This window comes from Balaenoptera physalus (assembly GCF_965194825.1).
Source record: "Balaenoptera physalus genome assembly, chromosome: 9".
NCBI classification, from domain to species: domain Eukaryota; kingdom Metazoa; phylum Chordata; class Mammalia; order Artiodactyla; family Balaenopteridae; genus Balaenoptera; species Balaenoptera physalus.
Window position 1 is genome coordinate 61,101,761 of NC_138888.1, and position 23,528 is coordinate 61,125,288.

The 23,528-nt window shown below is 35.3% G+C and overlaps 1 long non-coding RNA gene across 1 annotated transcript in view; it reads right to left on the reverse strand.

Annotated features, from left to right (window-relative positions):
- LOC309667180 overlaps nt 1–23,528 on the reverse strand; it is a 386,224-nt gene that overhangs the window by 69,327 nt on the left and 293,369 nt on the right. The window contains exon 5 of the long non-coding RNA XR_014267589.1: nt 19,307–19,413. This is a non-coding gene — a long non-coding RNA (uncharacterized lncRNA). The remainder of the gene's footprint in view (nt 1–19,306; nt 19,414–23,528) is intronic.

Consider the following 23,528-nt stretch of genomic DNA (forward strand, 5'->3'; position numbering starts at 1 on the left):
TGTGTGTGTCTTTAGATCTAAAGTGAGTCTCCCTTTTTAAAAACTTTTAGTTATTTATTTATTTATTTTTAATTTTTATTTTATATTGGAGTATAGTTGATTTACAATGTTGTCTAAGTTTCAGATGTAAAGCAAACTGATTCAGTTATACATATACATATATCTATTCTTTTTCAGATTCTTCTTCCCATATAGGTTATGAAGTCTCTTGAAGGCAGAATATACATATACAGGTCTTATTTTTATATCCATTAAGCCAGTCTATGTCTTTTGATTGAAGCATTTAGTCCATTTACATTTAAAGTAATTATTTATAGGTATGTACTTTACCATTTTGTTAATTGTTTTCTGGTTATTTTGGTAGTTCTTCTCTGTTCCTGTCTTATTCTTTTGCTCTCTTCTCTTGTAATTTGAAGACTATATTTAGTATTATGTTTGGATTCCTTTCTCTTTTTTGTATGTGTATCTATTATAAATTTTTGATTTGTGATTACCATGAGGTTTATATATATATGATTATTTTAAGTTGCTGATCTCTTAAGTCAAACGCATTTTAACAACCCTGAATTTGTACACTCACCACATTTACTGTTTTTGACATCATATTTTACATCTCTTTGTGTATCCCTTAACTGCTTATTGTAGATATAGATGATTTTACTACTTTAGTCTTTAACCTTCCTACTGGCTTTACACATGGTTCATTTACTACCTTTACTATGTATTTGCCTTTACCAATGAAATTTTTCCTTTTGTAATTTTCGTATTTCTAGTTTTGGCCTTTTCTTTTTTACTTAGAGAAGTCCCTTTAATATTTATTGTAAAGCTGGTTTGGGGGTGCTGAACTCTTTTAACTTTTGCTTGTCTGTAAAACTTTTGATCTCTCCATCAAACCTGAATGAGAGCCTTGCCAGGTAGAGTATTCTTTGTTGTAGGTTTTTCCCTTTCATCACTTTTAATATATTGTGCCATTCCCTTCTGGACAGCAGAGTTTCTGCTGAAAAATCAGCTGATAGTCTTATGGGAGTTCACTTGCACGTAACTTGTTGCTTTCCCCTCACTGCTTTTAATATTCTCTCTTTACCTTTAATTTTTGCCACTTTAATTAAAATATGTCTTGGTATGGTACTTGTTGGATTGATAGTTTGGGACTCTCTGTGCTTCCTGGACCTGGATGTCTGTTTCCTGTCCTAAGTTAGGGAAGTTTTCAGCTGTTATATCTTCAAATGTGTTCTCTGCCACATTCTCTCTCTCTTCTCCTTCTGGGACCCCTATAATGTGAATGTTAGTACACTTGACATTGTCCTTATTTCTTTTTATTTTTTTACTTTTTTCTGTTCAACTTCAGTGATTTCCATGATTTTGTCTTTCAGTTTGCTGATTTGTTCCTCTGTATCATCTAATCTACTGTTGATTCCTTCTAGTGTATTTTTTTTTTATTTCAGTTATTGTATTCTTCATCTCTGTTCGGTTGTATTTATATTTTCTTTTTTTGTTAAAAACATTTAACTTCTCACTCTGTTCGTCCAATCTTCTCTCAAGTTTTTAGAACTCTTTAGATCTCTATGATTATTACCTTGAACTCTTTATTGGGTAGATTACTTATCTCTACTTCATTTAGTTCTTCTTCTGGGGTTTTATCTTATCTTCCTTTGTTTGGAACGTATTCCTTTCTTGCTTCACTTTGCTTAAATTTGCTATTTTCATTTCCACATATTTGGTAGGTTGATTACATTTGCGAACCTTGGAGAAGGGGACTTCTTTAGGAAACATCCTGTGCATCCCGGCAGCACACTCATCTCTGGTCACCAGAGCTTTATGCTTTAGCGGTGCCCTCTATGTGGCTGTGTGCATCTTTCTGTTGTGGTGGGTGGACTACTGTGGGTACCTGATAGGCATGACTGGACACAGTCCAATTTGTTGCCAAGCCCTGCCTTGTGTGGAAGCTGCCAGATAGATGCTGGTGGATGGGGTCAGCTCACAAGTTGGCTGGCTACTAAGCACTGAAGGGTTCTGGGGCTAGTGCTGACCCGCTGGTGGGTGGAGCTGGGTTCTGGGGTGGGTAGTTGTGGGGCCAGGGGTCCTGGATCTAGTGGGCGGGGCCAGTTCCTGACACAGCTGCCTCTGGTGAGGTGTGTGGTGTCCCAAAGCTGGTTTTGTCCTGGTGATGGGTGGGTTCAGATCTGGGGTGGCTGGCTGAGGGGCCCAAGGTGTCCCAGAGCTGGTGTTGGCCTGCTAGTAGGCAGATCTGGGGACCAATGAGTTCCAGGGTTGGTGCCAGTCTTCTGGTGAGTGGGCTAGGTCCTGACATGGCAAGGTGCAGTTCCTGGAGCTAGTATCTACTTTTGGTGGGTGGGGTTAGGGCTCAGGTGATTTCAGGGCTGGTGCCTGCCCACTGCTAGGTGAGGCCAGGTTCTGTGGTTAGTGCTGGTAAGTGGAACTGGGTTCTGGGGTTTCTAGATCCTGGGCCCAGGGTTCCTGGAGCTAATATCACCCCATTGGTGGGCAGAGCCTAGGCCCAGTGGGTTCCAGGGCTAGCATCAGCTTGTTGCCAGTCAAAGCTGGGTCCCAGGGTCTCTGGCTGCAGAGTCCTAGGGACTCTGGAATTGATGTGTTGGCTTGGTGTTGGGTAGGGCTGGGGCCATGAGTCCTGGGACTGATGCCTGCCCCACTGATTGGTGAGGCTGGTCCCAAGGCTAGTGCCAGCCCACTGGTGGGTGGAGCTTGTTCCTGAGGTCTCTGGCTACAGTGCTCTTTGGGTCCTGGGCCTAGTGTCAGCACACTGGTTTGTGGGGCCAAGTTTTGAACCCTCTGGTGTGCAGGACCAGGCCCTAGGGTGGCTGTGGGCTCAGGGAGGTCTTAAGGCAGCCAACCTGCTAGTGGATGGGGCTCTGTCCCTGCCTAGTTAGTTGCATGGCCTGAGGTGTCCCAGTACTGGTGCTGACAGACTGGTGGGCAGGGCCAGGTCCTTGCACTAATATGCTAGAGGGAGGATCGAAATGCATGCCAGCACCAGTGCCCCTCTGAGTAGAATTAGCTGCCCAAAATGGCTGCCAACAGTGTCTGTGTCCCCAGGGTGAGCTCCAGCTGCCCCCTGCCTCTCTGAGAGGCTCTCCAAGATGAGTAGATGGGTCTGACCCAGGCTCCTTTCAAATTATTCGTTCTGTCCTGGGTCCCAGAATGTGTGAGATAATCCAGATACATTACAAGATAAATTCAATTACATAAAATATTTTAAAATAACTTTTACAAGGGAAAAACACCCGTTAACAAAATCAAAAGAAAATGACAAAATGTAGGAAAATATTTGCAACATTTATATAGATAAAGGATATTGCAAAAAGATAACTCTAAAAAATGAGCTACAGACAAGATATATACTTCACAGGAAAAAAAATAGCATATATATATATATATATATATATAGTATTTAATTACTGTATATAAATACATAGTGTATATTATTATATATTATATATAATTAAATAATATATTCATATAAACATACTTTATATTTATTAAATCTAACTTTTAAAATAGATTGATATATATTAATAAATATATGCTTTAAATTTGTATACTTTAATATACATACTATATATACATATAAATATTATAGTAATTAGTATATATATTATATATTTATTTAAGTATTCAATATACTATGTATTATTTATATCTACAATATTTAATGTGTAGCCATATAAATTCTTTATATAATCAAAAATTAAATTTAATCAAAAATACAAAAACACTAACATTTAATACAACTAAAAACAAATTAATTTAACTGTATATCAGATTTATAACATGTGTGTGTGCATGCACACACACACAAATAATTTAAGTAACTTTTGAACACAGTATTATGACTATAAACCTCTAGTAGAATACATTTTAAAGACAAAAAGAAAATAATTTTTAAAAAAACTTTAAGTTTGCTTAGCAAGGTTGCTGTTGGTACTGGTATTAGTGTAATAATTCTGAAAATATTTTGTGGATACTGTAGGATACACTAAATGAGTAAATGCAATATATCAATGTTCTTGGGAGTCAGGATTCTCACTGTGGGAAAAGTAAGATTCAAACATGGACTAGGGCAAATGTGAAGAACCCTGCAATGTAGCTATCAGACTAAGATATATACATATACATATACACATATGGACACATATATATATATTTTTCTAGTGTATCCCCTGAGAGTACATAGAAAAAATATGCACACCACAATCCCCAATCTTGGTTTCTAAATACAATTCCCTACTAAAAGGAACCAAGGATCCTTGGAGAAACGGTTGTTTCCAGGTTTGGGACATGGAGAGTTTAAAGCAAGCTTGCAGTATTTTGCTGAGCTAGAAAGCAAGGATGTAAAACAAAAGAGATGGGAAGGAGGAGAAAGTTCTTCCTTAAAGGAGGTCTATTCATAAATGTAAAATGAATGATATAAATAGAAAATCATCATTTTGCAAGCACTAATGTAATAAGTGATTCAAGCAAAGATCATCATGAATACTAAAAATATTGAATGAAATTTTGTTGAGTACAGGATATTCATACAATCTTAAAGTATCACCCACAGTTATCTATTAATAGCAAGAGAAAAGAATACCTTTACAATGGAAGAATCTCAGAGATGCCACCTTAACCAAATAATTAAAGTTAGTCATCACCAATAATGGAACAAGTCAACATTATGTGCCTCCCGATGTAATACACTGAGGACACAAGATCACCTGTATAGTATTCTTGACAAAATGTTTAACTTGACTCCAATAATATAGCGGTAATATGTAAGATATTATACAAAACAACTAGTCTGAACTTTTCAAAAGCCTCAGAGCAATGAAAAATAAGAAAGGGACTGTTTTAGATTAAAAGAAATTAAGACAAGACAACGAAGTGTATTGAATGATCCTTGACTAAATCATGAGTTGAAAAATAAAGCAACTGTAAGGGATATTAATTGGATAATTGGGAAATTTTTAATATGGGCCAATATCAAGTAATATTCTCACATCAATTTTATATTATTTTGAATGTAAGAACAGCCTTAAGATAATGAAGAAAAATGTCCTTGTTTTGAGGAGATATATGTTGAAGTATTTAGGGGTGAATTATCATGATATCTGCAACTGATTTTCAAATGGTTCAGCAAATGTATATCCATATATCTGAGAAAGAGAGAGAGAAATGGCAAATATGGTAAATTGGTTAACAATTAGTGAATCTAGATGAAGAGCACATGAGTGCTCATTATAGTATTTTTTTAGTTTATCCATGGGCTTCAAATTTTTCAAAATAAAAACTTGGGAAATTTTTTTAAAAGCAGTATCAATAAACTAACAAAGCATTATGGAATAATTCAGAAATTATCTTAAGCTGTACAAAACTAAGACTATCGAAAGCATCATAATATATTTAACAGTCTCTTAGCACCTAAACAAGAATAATGAAAAAGGAAGCATGTGCCATTTGTTCAGCACATTGCTCTTCCTACTTTAAAGAGATATTCCTATCATAAGTAGGAATACAATTTTCTCAGTTTTCCTCATCGACCAAATATGTGTAATAATTCACAATAATGTTCACTCTTCTGTTAATTCCAGAAGTGTATTGTATATTTTGGAGTAAAGAGAAGTTGGGCTGGGGTCATAAATTTAATGATAGGAAAATCCTAATTAACTTCCACATTGGCATCAGGGAACCCTGGCTTCAAGTCCCACTCCTATTACTCACTAGACATGGAGTCACCATCTAACTTACACAGACTTCCCATTTCTTACCTGTAAAATGTAAATATGAACATCTAGTTCATTCCTGGCTCTGAAGAAGTATAAGTTAAATAATAGATACCATATAATAGCATAATGTCTGGCCAAACAGGGGTTCCATAAATGGTAGTTGAACCTGAATCTGGTATTGTCTAATACAATCAATGGTGTAACATGTTTTTGACACTTGAACTTGTTTCTTTCTATATTAATATAGGCATCAGTGCTATTTGCAAGAGAGGATATGTTGAATTTCATGAGTGTGTACTCCCTAGTAGAGATACATCTTCAATTAAAATTTGTATAAAATGACAGCTCTCAAAATGGCACAAGGCCATATGTAAGCTAATAAGAAATTCTCATCTATAATTGATCCACAAACAGGTTTTTAATTAATGCATTTTTCCAATAGCTATTCAGCTGTGACACTGGTACTATTGAAATTAAAACATTATAAAATATTGTTATCATTCCAAATATATAAATATACCTGAAAATAATTTTACCTCTTATAAATTTACCTCTTGTGGTTCCCCTTTTTTACATAAATATACCCAAGTTGTCAGAATAGAATCATTTTATACATGAATGAAACAGGTGGTAATCTATTTTGAGGTAGCATATTTTGAGAAATGTCATGGCAGAAAGATCCCCAGTCCCTTTCCCCTAAATATAACAAAAAGGTGCTAATAGTGGATTATCCTACAGAAAAGAGCAGCAGTTGAAAAGCCTCTTCCACCTTCAAAAATATTGTAATCATTTGCTTCTCTTTTAAATATGCTCCAGTGGGAAAAGGTATAGAAAAAGAACAGTGGGCATGAGAAGGCAAATCCTCTAATTCACTATTTTTTTAGAGGCTAAAACATACCACATAAATAGTAGACTATAGAACCAGAGTATCTTGAGTGGCTGAGCTGTAGAGGAGACTCCTTCACCCACCTACTCATGTCAAATACACACCAGTCCCTGTTTGTAACCATTGATCTGTGTGGACGTTTGTTTTATAATTGAGAAAGAAGAGAAAATTGTATTTGGAGCCTGAAGCTATCAAGTCAGGGGAGACAAGAATAATGAAGAAGATGGCATCTACTCCCTGACTGACCCATCCAGGTATGAGTATCTGTGGTTCCAGAGCTAAAGGTGAGGAGGTGATAGAAATGTCTTAGGAGATTTACTGTGATTCGCAGAGGGCTTAAAAGACAGAAGATGCTGCAATGTTTTCATGAGAGTCTTCGTGTAACTCTTGACACAAGTGGAATTCTGAGTTGCGGAAAAAGCCTTTCCCTCTGATGTTTCCCCCGCACTCTGCACTTTTATGGCACTCTAAGAGCCGGCAGCTTTGTGGGCAACCATACCCAGGGAAGATAGGAGGGCCACTGCCAGCCCAGTCAGCAGGTGCAGCTCTGTGAAGCAGTATTGAGGGTGGAGACTGTGAATGGAGAATAACATGGAAGAGAAAGAATATTAGGTCATGTGGGGGAAAAAAATGGGATTGTGAGCACATGTGAGGCCCCCGTCCCATTAATTTTACCACATGCTGCCACTGGATCAGTCTTTCCCAAAGAATCCTTTTATCTTAAAAAAATAAAAATCTTTAGACATTTCCGTACTACAAGGTAAAGAAAGCATTCTAATCACAGCCATACAAAATGTGGCTTCAACTAATTCCCATTAATTTTCTCTAAGAACCTTTGTTATAATCAGTGTGTTCCCCAAATATGTTTGCTACTCTCTCCTTCCTTCCAGCCCCTTACCTTTAATCAAAGTATATCATTTCATAAACTTGGTATAGCCTCTCGCTCCCTCACCGGCTCTTCTAAGTACAAACCAGGTCAACTACCATCAGTCCTATAAACCCATCACAGATTTCCGCAAACCACCTGGATCTACTGCTCCTTCAAAAATATGGCACAAATTGTGCCAAATATCATGCATTGCAAACTGAAAAAAATTTTGACTGAGACTTCATTAATTATCTGTTGTTTGGGAACATCTTTTCTTCTGTTGTATGATTTTGTATTTAACCTTTTTGTATTTTATTTTAGTCTGCCCTTTCCATTTAGAAAATAAGTTTCTTGATGTCAGGGTCTGTGTTATTTTCATTTTGTATCTTCCACAGTGCTTAGGACTGAGAGGTCCTATATAAATATTTTTGGTACATAGGTTGATTCATTTATTCAGCATAGTATTGAGAAAAAAACACGATGGAATATTTGAGGTGACAACTGCACCACATTTTGAGATGTTACCCTATTTCCTCTGTCCAGAAAATCATTTCTAATATTAAATTTCTAGTAATTGAGCTAAAGTCAAATAAGCAGGCCACAGTCTGCTAGAATTTGACAGTAAAAAATTTTCCAATCAACAAGCAAAATTATCAGAGATAAAATGTTCATAGTCACCTCTTCTTTCATCAGGTTTGCCAACACTAAATATATGTCTGACTACATATAAGGTGGAATCTAAACGAGGCGCCATGATCTTCTTTTTATTCCCTACTGTGAATCACCTTAAAGAAATTTAATAACAAAAAATTGCCAGCAAACTTAAGCTCTAAATAAGCTCTTTATATTTATCTTTAAAATGTACTTTTATGTACTAAAATAGAGACTCTTCTCTCCAAGTTCTTCATTGATTAGTCAACCGCACTGGCAGAAAGACCAAAATGTTTTGTTTGGTCTTTCGCCTCCTTATTCACTAAGGATCAAAATTAAAGTCATCACATTAAAACCATCAGCTGCCTAAAACTACTATTTATACAACACAGTCAAAGATTATTAAGAGCTGATAGTTATTAAACATAAATTTACAGAGTGTTTTATTTTAATAGTCTCGTATGCATCAAAAAGCATTGCTTTCTCTTATATAAAGCCTGACCTCTCTTTTATTGTTTTACTAATACATTAACGTTATAAATCCTATGTCATAAAAATGTACAATGGGAAGAAATCTCTTTGTTTACCATTAGGATGAGAAATCAGCCCCACGTTCAATTCAACACATTTCAAGACAAAAAGAAACCACCAATCCCCAACCTCCAGTGCAAGAGAAATTAAGCAGAGAGAGTTGCCTCCGATGTTTTTTAAAACAATATATTAAACTGGATAGATGGGGAGGGAAAGCAAAGAGTTGATTCGCATGACCAGGGTGAAAAGAAAAACAAACATTAGAGTTGCGAAAACATATATTCCATAATAAGTTCTTAAGACTCCCAGATGCAACATCAGCGGTACTCGAGTCTCGATTTTTATTGTAATCTTGTGGCTTTTTATTTGTAACTTATATGAAAAGAGTCATATTGATTGGGGCAGATTTAACTCAGTAAAACCTATTCTACTGAGAATGTCTGTGCTAGGTGATTTTATCAAGTTCTCTTTTGGTTTCATTTTCTTCCTCATCCCTATTCCCAGAGGAGGCTGCAGCCCAGCTTGCAGAGCAAATTGCCCTAAATTGAGTTCTTTCTCTGGCATAGACAGGGCTGCCTTTGGCTCCTTGGCTTGAAAACTTTATGCATTCTTTTTTTCCTTCTTCCTTAACAATCCCCTTCCCTTTTTCCAATTAAAATGGAGAAGTTTGCACCGGTACCTGCTCCCAATTAAATGAATACTGCATTACCAGCCGCACTCTCGGATCTGCTTTACCCTCCCTTCATTAGCCTTATTCCTCTGAGGCTGCCTGGCTGTCTGCCAGGGACTTATGGCAAGAATTCAAAATCTTGCACACTTTATCCCCTCCAAATCATTCTTGAATATAAGCAGTCTGCTCCTTAGGCCCAGCATGAGAAATCCAAGAACGTGTTCAAAACGGATAGGGGGTGGGGAGGGAGAGAAGAGAAAAATGATTTAAAAGGCTAAATAAAAGCCTATGCAAAGAAAGACAGCTAAGAGAGGCTAAGCTTCCCAGTTAACTGACCTTAGTTTCTTTTTTAAACGCCTGAGTAGGAAGAACAACAAATGACAGTTGTTTCTGTCGTCCATGCTTTGTGTCTGAGTGCCTTCATGCCTACAGGAAGTACATCATCATCTTCACACCTCAGGCATGCTGACTCCCCAACACTCAAATTATGTACCATGACCAAAAAAGCCAACTTCGGAAGCTTAAGCAACTGTTTTATACATATATATATATGTGTGTGTGTATATATATATATATATATATATATATATATATATATATATATATATGTGTGTGTGTATATATATATATATATAAAGATCAACATGGAATTTTCCAACAAATGTGAGTGCTATGGGACCACTGCATCAGCCATTCTCAGCTGACACTTGGAATCAGAAAGTATGCATCAAGCTGTCATGAATGATGACTCAGGTGTCAGGCCACAGAAACAAACGGGCATTCAGTGTGCCACCAATGCTCTCTGAAACTGTGCAAATTCCACACACAGAGTCTTTGAACACATTTTAGCAGAATATGTGATCAAATCTTGGCTCTGGTATATATTGTCTGGGTGACCTTGGGCAAGTTATCTAACTTCTCTGAGCCTCATGGTCCTCATTTGTAAAATAGGGATAACTGTATCTAGCACCAAATGCTGTTTGCGGACTAAGTAGAACATGCAAACCACTTAGCACAATTCCTGGCACATGGTACATAGCTAGTGTAAACTCTTATTATTGTTGCTACTAATATTAAGCAAAAATACACCATATGATCTGACAGAACTTTTGGACCCTTTCCCAGAACATGGCAAGGGCTAAGGACAATTTGTAGATGATTTTTAATTTAACAAAATCAACAATGTGCAATTGATTCTCAGAAGCCAATCCTCGTTTGGCACAGAGCCCAACACAGCTATGACATCCACTAAGGTCATTATTAGATAACCTATCATTTAGTGGTAATTATAAGTCATCAAATTCTTCAAGCACCTTAGAAAATATATAGTCATTGTTGACCTTTTCTAAGGACAATATGTGATTGAACACTTTAAAACAGTCATCACTGAAGTCAATTTGTTTCAGTTCTGAGAATTAACATATAATTTGGTTTATCTCCTAGTGAGAAACTTCCAAGGCATACTATAATGCCACAGTTAACCACTTTAAAAATAATAATAAATAAAAGGAAAACTATAAAAAGCCATAATTACTAAATTTTTTAAGGACTGTGTTGATGAAAAGACAAAGAAAATATATTTATGAAAGAGGATAAATATTGCAAACAAATTTGTGCTGACCATTTTTATCTCCTACAATAGACACAACACCTTTCTCTCCATGAGCTCCAAAATTATTGCACGATTTATAAGAAATACACTGTGTTGTCTGAGAAACCTAAGGCAGCAGACATATTCTCAATACAGGAAGATACTTTATAAGTAACATTTTTTGATTAATCAAATCCAAGTCAAAGGTCCCATAGCACTTTACATAATTATTAGGAATGCAAACATCGAAATCAGGGATATGGAATTATATTCCAGCCTCACCTTTTATTTGCTATGTGACCTCTAAAAACTTACTTAACTTCTCAGACCTTCAATTTCTCAAATACAAAATATGGCAAAATGATGTCATTGTAAGAATTACATTTAAAATGCTTAAGCTACAAGAAGCTCTCTTTTATCATCATCATATCAACACTATGATTATTGTCAAGTTTTTGACTTTTCAAAAATTAGTTCTTAGAAATAGGAAAAGAACAAAATATGAAGCAGAAATTTTGAAACATGTCATTCAGTCTGTCAAATACTGGTGGAACTGCACTGAATCCAATATAGGTAATATATTCGCTAGTTCAGATCATGCATATTTGAGGACAGCTAAAATGGGATGGTCTTTTAGAGATGATGGTTTTAAGGTATAGATTGAGAAATCTACCCCATCCAGAAAGTTATCTAAGCAGTTATTTAACTGAAAGACGTAATCACACACCTAGCACATAAGATACAAACAAGGTCACACAGCAATGGCAAAGCCAGGACTTAAGCTCAGGTCTGTCAATTCCAGACAAAGGTGTCTCAAGTGATCTTTACACTCATAATTCAGAGATGTCATATTACCTGGTTACATGAGAAAAAAACTCAATAGGAGAGTATGAAATTTTCCATGGTTGTACTTCCACAGGCACTTCAAAATTACAAAATTAATTTTAAATAAAAATGTATTCTAAAAAAAAAAAATGTATTCTAAGCCTCAAGTATCACAAGTATATCCCCTTTAAACCTGTCCTCCTGTTATAAATCCTGTCTTTGTTAATGCTACCATCCACCCATCTCAGAAACTTGGAGCCATACTGATATTGGGTTGGCCAAAAAGTTCGTTCCAGTTTTTCCATAACATCTTATGGAAAAACCCAAACGAACTTTTTGGCCAACCCAATATTTTTTCCCCCTCAGTAAGTCATTTGTACTGACAATTATATTTCCATAACATTGACCAAAGCTGCATCTTCCCCTCAATTTCTGCTGATACTGCCTTAATTCAGGACCTCATTGTCTTATGCCTGCACTGCTGTAATGGTCTCCCAACTAGTCTCCTTTATCCCAGCTTTCCTACTCACTCCTCATTCTACATTCCACTCTCCACTCCTCCACATTCTCATCAAAATGATCTTCCTAACAGTTTGATTGTGCTAACTCCCCAACTTGAAACCTTCCATCTCATGCAGTCTCTCCTCAGCCAGGCCTCTATACGTCTGTCTCTCCCCATTCTCATCCTCAGTGTCCATGCTCATCCCTCATGCTCTCTGTGTGTCAGCAATTTTCTTTTTCATCTTTGCTCTTAGTTCTTTAGCTTAATGCTATTCTTCCAGTGATTCTATGATTTTTCCCACTCAGTCTAAATATTCCATTAGTGCTTAAAAAGAAACTTCTATGTAAGTACTATATAGTCCCATTAGATGAAGCTTGTGTCAGTTACTTAGAGAAGTATGTTAAAATCTTTTTGGATTGTGGGTTTGTCAACCTTCCATGTAATTCTGTCCACTTATGCTTTATATTTTTAAAATAATATTATTAGTTATATGTAATTTCTAAATATATAAACATATATATTTTAATATTCCACTTAACTTTATATTAATTTACATATACTTTGTATAAAAATGATATAGTTATAGCAGATTTCTTTTGGTTAGTATTTATCTGGGATAAATACTTTTACTTTAGTCTTTGCTGTATCTTTACGTTTTAAGTATGAATCTTTAGATAGCATACAACTGGGATTTTTAAAATCGGATTTGACCATTTTTGTCTTTTAATTGCAGAGTTCACTCTATTTTCATTAATTGGGATTACTGGCCTATTTAAATTTATTTCACTTAATTCATGCACCTGAGACTGACCTATTTGATTTTTTTTTCTCTTTTTTCTTTGTATGTCTCCTTAATTCCTTCAAGAAGCATTTCCTGAGCAACTACGATATTGCAGACACTACCTCAGACATTGGTGATCAGGGCTCAAGGGAACAGACAAGATTCTTGTTCTTAAGGATGTTACATTCTAGTGGGAGGGGACAGAGAATGGATAAGTAAACAACTGAAGAGTAATATAAATAGTAATGAACATATAAAAAATTGTGTTCTATTGTCTTCTTTCAGAAGCTCATTTTTTCTTCCCAGGCTACAAGAGTACCCTTGAGATGGGTCTCTCCTTTTCCCATTTCTCTTCTGATATTACATCTGCCTCACTAATATCTTTATATCATAATTCAAATAATTCTATTCCCTAGCTTAAAACCTTCAGTGTCTCCCCATTGGCTACTCCATTGAGTAAAATACCTTAGCCTGACATTGAAAGTCCTCTGCAAAATGGCTCATCCTCCATTTTCTAGCTCTTCCTTCCATATGTCCTTACGTATCCTCTAGCCAAATAAATTGCTTACTTCCTATTTCCAAACACATCTAGTTATTGTTTTCTCTGCCTCTTACTCTACTTTCTCATCCCTTTCCATTTGATTCTATCATTTCTGCCATTCTTTAAAGAACATTTCAAAAGCTACTTCCCCAAAAAACACCCTTCATGATTCCGTATATTTGTGGGCTCTGCATCTTTTGAACTTCATAGCACTCATTATTTTTTACCTTTTTAAAGGACATCATTCTATATTTTTTCACTTATTATAAGATTTTTATTGAAGTAGAGTTGATTTACAGTGTTTCACGTATACAGCAAAGTGATTCAGATATACATATATATTCTTTTTCAGATTCTTTTCCATTATATATTATTACAAGATATTGAAAATAGTTCCCTGTGCTATACAGTAGGTCCTTGTTGTCTATATATTTTATATATAGTAGTGTATATCTGTTAACCCTAAATTCCCAATTCATCCCTCCCCCCCTTTCCCCTTTAGTAACCATAAGTTTATATTCTGTCTGTGAGTCTATTTCTGTTTTGTAAATAAGTTAATTTGTATCATTTTTTTAGATTCCACATGTAAGTGATATCATATGATAGTTGTCTTTCTCTGTCTGACTTACTTAGTATGATAATCTCTAGGTCCATCCACGTTGCTGCAAATGGGATTATTTCATTCTTTTTTATGGCTGAGTAATATTCCATCATATACATATATATATATATAAAATATATTAATGTAAGCTTTTTAATGGCAGGATTTTTTTTTTCTTATTCATTTTGATTTCCAAACAGTGTTAAGTAAAATGTCCTGGAGATAACACATGAGCAGTAAATAACACTTGAATTAAATTAACAATTGTGTCTAAGCCTGGCCACCATCTTATACCATCCATCATTATCCCAAGTGGCAAAAATATTTGGATAAATGTCCGTAAATGACCAACAAATAAAAAACTATGTTGCTTGTTGCTTTTGTTGTGGTTATCCATGTACAATGCTTGGTGTCAGTCTATTTATCTCTTGTAAAAATAAAATACAGTGTGTGTGTGTGTGTGTGTGGAAAAAAAAAAAAAAAAAAGACTTTAGATCATTAAGAAAAAATGTGCATAATGTATAATTTTTCTTAATGGCCTTAAGTACAGTTCAGACCCAGAAAAAAAAAAAAAAAAGTAGAAATACACAAAACAAACAAATATATTCAGACATAAAAAAATTAAAAAAAAAAAACAAAAAAACAAAAAAACTATGTTGCTTCATTCTGGAGAAAATTGTTTTGAAAGTAAAACACCTCAGATGATTAAATAGCCTCAGTTAAATTGTGAAAATTAAGTAAGCAATAGAAATATATGAAATATATCTATACTTAGTTCAAGTAATGAGTAAAAGTATATTTTGCTTGTTAGGAATGGGAGAGATAGGAAGCAGAGAAGAGGAAAAAACTGGAGAGTAATTACTTTAGATATGAGATGTTAAGAGTTCCTTGGAGATGTAGGTAAATTATTAATATATTTATTCATCATTTTTCAGTAAACATGTATGGAGCACCTACTACATGCTAAGCACTGTGCTAAGCCCAGGGAGTACAAAGATGAATAAGGTTTAATATTTGCTATCAAGAAACTGAAGCTTAGTGAGAAAAAGATAAATAAACAGATAGAGGAAAATGTAGCAAGTGTTACAACAGAAGGATCTGTGAAGTACAACTGGAGAACTTAGGCAGGAGGCTCTGTAAAGGTTTCAGGTGAATTAGCTCGTCTACTGAGAAAACAGCATGAGAGCTAGGAAGGGCAGGCCTTTATGCTTTCAGAATATTTATGCCCTCTTTTACTTGCAGATATTGTAATGATAAATTGATAATATTCTAAATAGTATTTTTTTAAAAAGATTTTATTTATTGATTGATTGATTGATTGCTATGTTGGGTCTTCGTTTCTGTGCGAGGGCTTTCTCTAGTTGCGGCAAGCGGGGGCCACTCTTCATCGCGGTGTGCGGGCCTCTCACTATCGTGGCCTCTCTTGTTGCGGAGCACAGGTTCCAGACGCGCAGGCTCAGTAGTTGTGGCTCACGGGCCTAGTTGCTCTGCGGCATATGGGATCTTCCCAGACCAGGGCTCGAATCCGTGGTCCCCTGCATTAGCAGGCAGACTCTCAACCACTGAGTCACCAGGGAAGCCCCTAAATAGTATTAATGTCACACCATGGAGGTACCCCTAAATAGTATTAATGTCACACCATGGAGGTATCACTATCTTTTGCATATACTGCTTTAAGATATTTCATGAACTTCTGATTACGCATGACAGTGGATGCACATATTTATTTACTCCTCACCCTTGCAAAACCACACTAAACTGACAGCGAGTGAATTTTAAACTTATAAATCCATAAGGATGAAAAGAATAGGAGAGGAGAAGATACTATATAAGCAATATCAAAAACATTTCTGAAATGTTGGATGATAGGTGGATGAATGGTAACTGCTTAGCGAACCAGATAAAGCTGAAACTTCAACCTGAATTGAAAGAAGCTAATAGGAAGCTGCCAATTTTACCTCAAAAGCCCAGAAAGTCTTAGGATATGAAAATACCAGGTATCTCTGAAGGTGAGATGTTAATATAATGAGGAAAGGATATATTAATAACACAAGAGAATTAGTTGAAAGTTCACTTTAAAAAAAAATTAGATGGTAGATCCTTTCCCTGACCCCAACAGAAGATCTAAAGTTTGCACTCTGTAGAAGTTTGTACAGCAGAAGAGATGTTCTATTGAGTAACAGAGGATGAAAGGCAAATCCCTGTACTGAATGGTAAGACCTGCAAGTCATTTTCTGGTTTACTTCCCAGAACATAGACCTCTAGGTTTTTACCCTCCAAGCATGAAATTGGAGAAGTCTTCTTTAGAGAAACTGAAAGGCCCAGAGAAAACATGTACATGTATGAGATTTAGGGTCTCTCAATTAAAAAGCCATATTGCCGGGGCTTCCCTGGTGGCGCAGTGGTTGAGAGTCTGCCTGCTAATGCAGGGGACACGGGTTCGAGCCCTGGTCTGGGAAGATCCCACATGCCGCGGAGCGGCTGGGCCCGTGAGCCACAATTACTGAGCCTGCGCGTCTGGAGCCTTTGCTCCACAGCAGGAGAGGCCGTGATAGTGAGAGGCCCGCGCACTGCGATGAAGAGTGGTCCCCGATTGCCACAACTGGAGAAAGCCCTCACACAGAAACGAAGACCCAACACAGCCATAAATAAATAAATAAATAAAATTTAAAAAAAAAAAAAAAAAAAAAAAAAAAGCCATATTGCCACCTTACTGTAATAAACCTCACCAATTAATACATCCCTGTAATAATGGTTTTCCAAGAAATTATGAGGCCCCTTATTCTCAAATATAGGAGATAGCCAAGGATAACCTAACATATGGAGAAATCTTCTACCATGAAAGAGAGAAACCAAAACATAGACTATGGTATCTGAATGGGGTCAGGTTTCTGGACAGAAATAGGAAAACTAAAAGATAATGAAGGAGGACTTGAATGTTTAGAGGGGAAATTATTTCCAATCTAAAATTCAGTACCTAGCCAATGTACTTAAAGAATATAAGTAGAAATCAAGTATATTTATAGAATAAGAAAATTCTAGTATATTCAAGGCCACAAAAAATTTACTTCCTATGTGTTCTCTTCAGGAATCTTCTGGAAAATGAACTTCATTGAAAAGTTGGCAGTAAACCAAGAAAGAGAATCAGAAAAGAAGGAGCCAGGAAAAAATAAAAAGAATGTCCCAGGATAATGGTGAGGGCTCTAGGATGGACATCTACAAGAAAAAATAATGTCTGAAAGGACTGACAGGGAAACTGATTCACTTAACACAGATGTGCCTATCAAAACAGAGAATGCTTACAGAAAGTAAACTCAATATATCTGATGTATTAAAATGCAAAAGGGTGATGGTTGAGGAATAAACACACAAATTATCAAAGTGAGAAGATTTTGGAGATTGAAAAAGTGACTCAATGTGTTCAATGACTGATCGGAAAGAAAATTCCATCACTTTTAAATATTTAAAGCATGGTTGCAGGAAACTCTAAGAAAATAAAAATTTTAAATCAATTCCACTGACAAAGTTTTGCTAATTGATTTATTTGAAAGCTCTTGAAATACACTGACATACCTTTTCAATGATAGCTAGAGTATGGAGAAAGGACTGTTGCCTGTTAAAGGTGTCATTTGTACCTGATTCTAATTACTGAAATAAATGTCATAAATGTGCCTCTCTCTTAAAAATTGTGGAGCAAAATAGGAGAATGAGCTATCATGTTTAACCTTTCTCCTAAAATTAAAACTGGCTAGAAATTAAAATTCTTGCTGTAACTGTTAGGCCCCGTGAGATGCCCTAGAAGTCTTATAATAAAACCTCAACTTGGGCTAATTTGAATGGCTACCTATTCCCTGCAACAATCTCTAACTGGTATGTGTAATAAAATATAAGCCATATAAATTGAACAAGATTTCATGGGAAACTTCCTCAGCTTAGCTATTTAGTGATTGTTCTTTACTTAAGAGTACTTGATTACATTTTCATTCCTACAGGAAGAGTCTACAAGTATAAAACAAAACTCTTTCTTCTTCACCTCAATCTAGCCTCAACTCAAATCTTCCCAAAGCCCTTCAGACATACTAGCTCATGAACTCAAATTCATCAAGAAGCCTGGCTGTTGTGGGAAACTGGTCTTCTGCTTTGGGTAAATCAAAGGAGGAGAAAGACAAAAAATTATATAGTGGGCCAGGAATGCACAATAGGCTCAGTGTCCAGCTAAGAAGTGAAATAAATTTACTCAGTAAAAACAAGAAGCAACCCCTTATTTTCAAACATAATCTCTTTAAGTTTACATGGAATTAGTCAAATTGTACTATTTACCCAAATTAAATAAATTTGACTAGCTTATTATTCAGCCCCCTCCAGTTTCCAACAAACAAAGCAAATGCTCGTCTCAAGGCAATGAAAACTCAACTGGCTCAAAATTCACAAACTTACATCTGAAGTCATCATCTGAATCTCTAGAAATAAAAAAACATAAAACCTAATATTCTCTCCAACAGGAATAATGATTTTGTCTCCCCAAACTAACTTACCTTGAAAATAAAAATAATCATTTGAACAATGTTCATATAGCACAGATATATACAACAGTTCCAAAATTAATTTCCTGAGTCATTAAAAGTTTTAAATTGTGGTTGTAACCACTAGCTTAACTAGTGAATCTTTCAAAGTTTTGGGTTTCTTTTGAGATGATAGTAACCTGCCTCAGGGGCAAAGAGAAGGGATCCTTAATATGTTATCTTCTTAAAACCTAGATGAAAAGGATGCTAGTCTGCACTGGGAAAATTTCATTTGTGAATAAATATATGGTCTATCATTTGGTAATTTTTAAGCTATTTGATAACTACATTGAAAAATTATCTTTGCTTCTTACTGAGTTAAATCTCTCAGATTTAATTCATTCATGTCCATCAAAGCCTTTCTAGGGCAAAGAATGAACCTGCACACGTAAGACAATTCCAATAAAGATATTTTCTAAACTTAACCAAACATTGCTCCTCCTTCCTCAACCTGAAACTACAGGGTAAATTCATTCCAATACAACCATTATAAAATCATTTTAGAAGACCCTTGACAACAGTAAAATTGACCTCATTATTTCAGTGTACTCACACATTTTGTTCACAGGCTCAGGACATAAGGACTCAAAACCACCTCTGATGCTTTCTGACAGATTGGAGATGAACTGGATTCCACAGGGGTGCACACGCCAAGGACATCTAGAAGCCAAATGAAAAAAAATTAACATCTCCAGATTCTGTCTGTGCAGAATCAGGAGCAACTCTGAGATTTTTAAACTCTGAGTGTACTATCAAGGGAGTCAAGTCCATTTTTTGTTAAGCTTTGTTATGTTCCAAGATTTCATCAAAAATAGCATCGTATTCTGAAACCAGTTTTTCTATATCAAAAACTTAACTCTGTTATTGTTTATATTAGTCTCAGTTTTCATTTCAAGAGGGACAGAATTTCAGACAGGGTGTTGGCTTTTTATGAAAATTTATTCAAACATTTAATGAATTTTGTAACTAGAACTTTAATTCATTCACAGAAAGAATATCATAAGACCATATAACATAATAGTTAAGAAGACAAGCTTTGAAGAGTTGGTATCAGTTGAGTGGGAGTCTGGTTTTTAAAGGTAAAATGAGACTAACACTAGTATCTGTTTCATGATGGGAATGTTAAGATTAAACTTATCACAGTACCCGACACATAGTGTTTAGAAATGTGAGATTTATTACTTTGATTATTAGTCCCCATTCACTCAAAATTCACACATACTTAAGAACCATTCTTACCCCCTTTGCAGGTATTCTACTCTTTTTAATTAATGAAAGCAGTTATTGTAGGAGATTGCCCCATAGCCAAAAGGGGAAAAGTAGAAAGCTTTAACTGTAAGGCAAAGAACTTTCAACAAGCTCATAAATTACCTCAAAACTCAAAACCAACATCAAAAGTCAGTAGCAGAGTCCCCAGAAATGAAAACAAAACAGTTGCACAGCAGTATGTAACATCGGGTGAAAGTGGCAAGACCAAGTTTTAGGAGCTGCACTATGTCCTGTCAGTTTCCTCTTCCTCATGCAATGTCACTAGACAGGTATAGTAGACTCTTTAGTTCTGTCTTGGCCTGGGTTTCCTTCAAATCAGAATCAAAGAAAATGCCAATGAGTGAGTAATTTATTTGAATGCAATTCCAGGAAGTATGATTAAGGGATAAGGGAAGTGAAAATAGGAGAGAAAATAAATAAAGATATATTATCAAGTCAGTGCCATTATTAGCAACTGACTGCTTAATTTAGCAAGACTTTCTGAGAAGCCTTATGAAACTGACTTCAGAACCATGTCCACAAGGGAAGAAAAGGAGAAGCATTCATCCAAAGTTCCCATTCCCCAGAGATCAAGGATCACTCAATGCTGTCACCTCCCATGCAATTCCAAGTTGTTCATACATGAATGTCAAACAAGTTCCCACAGGTGGTCTTATGCCATGTGTGGTAAGGCATTATTAATTTTAATCTACATGAAGTAAATCAAAGCCTGAATGCAACTGATAGCGATAGCCATGGTTGGAGTAAGTGTTGAGGATTTAAAATGATGAGCAAAGAGTTCAGCAAACAAAAATCAGCCAATGTTAATACATCACATTAATAGAATAAAGGAAACCAAAGCACATGATCAAATCAATTGATGCAGGAAAAGGGTTTTACAAAACCCAATACCCTTTAATGATAAATGTATTCAACAAACAAGGAATAGAAGAAAATTTGATGGTAAATAAACAAGATAAAGGACATTTTTGAGAAACACACAGTCAAAATTATACTCAATGATGAAAGATTTAAAGTTTTCCATCTAAGATCAAGAACAAGATTAGAATGTCCACTTCACCTTTTCTATCCAACATTGTACTAGAAGCTCTAGCCATAGTAATTTGGCAAGGAAAAAAAAATGGTGCCCAAATTTGAAAGGAAGGAGCAAAATTATTTTTGCTCACAGACGGCATGATTCTACATACAGAAAATCCTAAATAATCTACAAAAAGTCTATTAGAGCTAATAAACACGTTCAGCAATAGTTCACTGTAAAGATCAACACACAAAAATCAGTTATAATTCTATATACTAGCAATTAACAATGTGAAAATGAAATTAAGAAAATTATTTTATTCACAATAGCATCCAAAAATGAAATAATTAGGAATAATGTTAACCAATGAGGTGCAAGTTTTACACTAAAAATTACAAAACATTGTTGAAAGAAATTAAAGACTTAAAGTAAATAAATTGAAAAATATCCTATGTTCATGGATTTGAAGACTTAATATTGTTAAGATAGCAATACCACATAAAGCAATCCACAGATTCAATGAAATCCCTATATAAATCCCAATGACATGTTTTGCAAAAATGAAAAAGCTTGTCCTAAAATTCATATAGAAATAAATTGAACATGAATAGCCAAACCAATCTTGAAAAGGAAAAACAAAGTTGAAGGACTCACACTTCCCAATTTCAAAACTTACTCCAAAGCTATAGTAATCAAAAAAAATGTGGTACCAGCATAAGGATAGACACATAGATCAATGAAATAGAATCTAGAGTCCAGAAATAAACTATGGTTAATTATTTTTTGACAAGGGTGCCAAGACCACTCAGCGGGGTTGGGAGAGGACTTTTCAACAAATGTTTTTGGGTAAATTGTATCCAAATGCAAAAGAATGAGTTTGAACCCTTATTTAACACCATATGTGAAACTCAAAATGAATCAAACACCTGAATGTAAGAGCTAAAACACTAAAACTCTTAGAAGAAATATTGGGGTAAATGTTCATGACCTTGTATTTGGTAATAGATTCCTAGATATTACACCAAAAACACAAGCAACAAAATAAAAAATAGATTAGTTGGACTTCATCAAAATTAAAAACTTTTGTGCATAGAAGAACACCAACACGAAAGTGAAAAGGCAACCTACAGAATAGGAGTAAATATCTGCAAATCATAAAGCTGGTAAACACATACAACACAACACATGCATGTAAATAAATGTTGATAGTAGCACTACTCACAGTAGCCAAAAGGTGGAAACAAACCAAATGTCAATCAGCTGAAGAATGGGTAAACAAAATATGGCATATGCATAAACTGAAACATTATTCAGCCATAAAAATTTTAGAATGAAGTACTGATAACGTGACAATGTGGATAAACCTTAAAATTATGCAAAGTGAAAGAAGCCAGATACAGAAGGTCACATTTTGTATGATTCTATTTATAAGAAATATCCAGAATAGGTAAATGCATTGACAGAAAGTGGATTAGTGGTTCCTGGGCAATAGGGGAATGGGTCCCAGCTGTTTAATGAGAACAGTGTTTCCTTCTGAGGTAATGAAAAATTTTGGGAATAAGATAGAGGTGATAGTTGCACAATATTGTGGATTGCCACTGAACTATACAGTTTAAAATGGTTATTTTTATGTTATGTGAGTTTCACCTCAACTTTTTTAAATGACTCACAAAAACATCTAGAATAGTTCTCAGTCCTCAGACTGCTATAGGTCTAGCTAACTGAAGTCATGTCACAGTCAAAGCAAATAAGTATGTTTCCTGAGTACAAGAGAGATTGAGGGGATATAGAGAGAAGTAAATATGTTGGGCGGTCTAAGTAAATTACCTGAAGCTGCTCCTATCAGCCTAAGGTTTTGCCAAAGGTCAAAGTTAAAAACTTTTTAACTGAGTCACCCTGGGTCAACAGAATTCCTCTGCACTTGTCAGTCTCTCTGTCTGAACCTAAATTATCCATAATATTCATCACTTATTCATGTGCTATTTTAGGATACTGTCTACATTTTCTGGCAGATAAGAAATAATATCTCTAAACAAGCTTATTTAAGCCAATGAACAAGGAGAAAAATCAAAATGGGAAGAGAGTAGAGGATAACTTTTGGATCTGAAATTATATAATTATAACTGGAGTTGACTGCACAAAGAGCTGTATAGTTTTCTCAATAAATAAATCAACTTCTGAAAACAGAAATAATATATAAACATGTGCATGGGGGATGGCGGATTGTGTAAGTAATACTTAAGAATACAAGCATACTATCACATATTTACTCTCCTCTACACTAACATATCTCATTTATACTCTACTTAATTTCTTTACTTTAACAGATAATATTGAGTCCTGCCCAATTTTAAAAGCAGTAATTTTCAACATTTCTCACCACATCTTCATATGGATCCAAAGTCAGGTAGCTCCAAGACAAGTTAATCAATACCCTTTTTAAGCTAATGAAAATTTTTTAAAAATTATAACAGTGAAAACAGACATA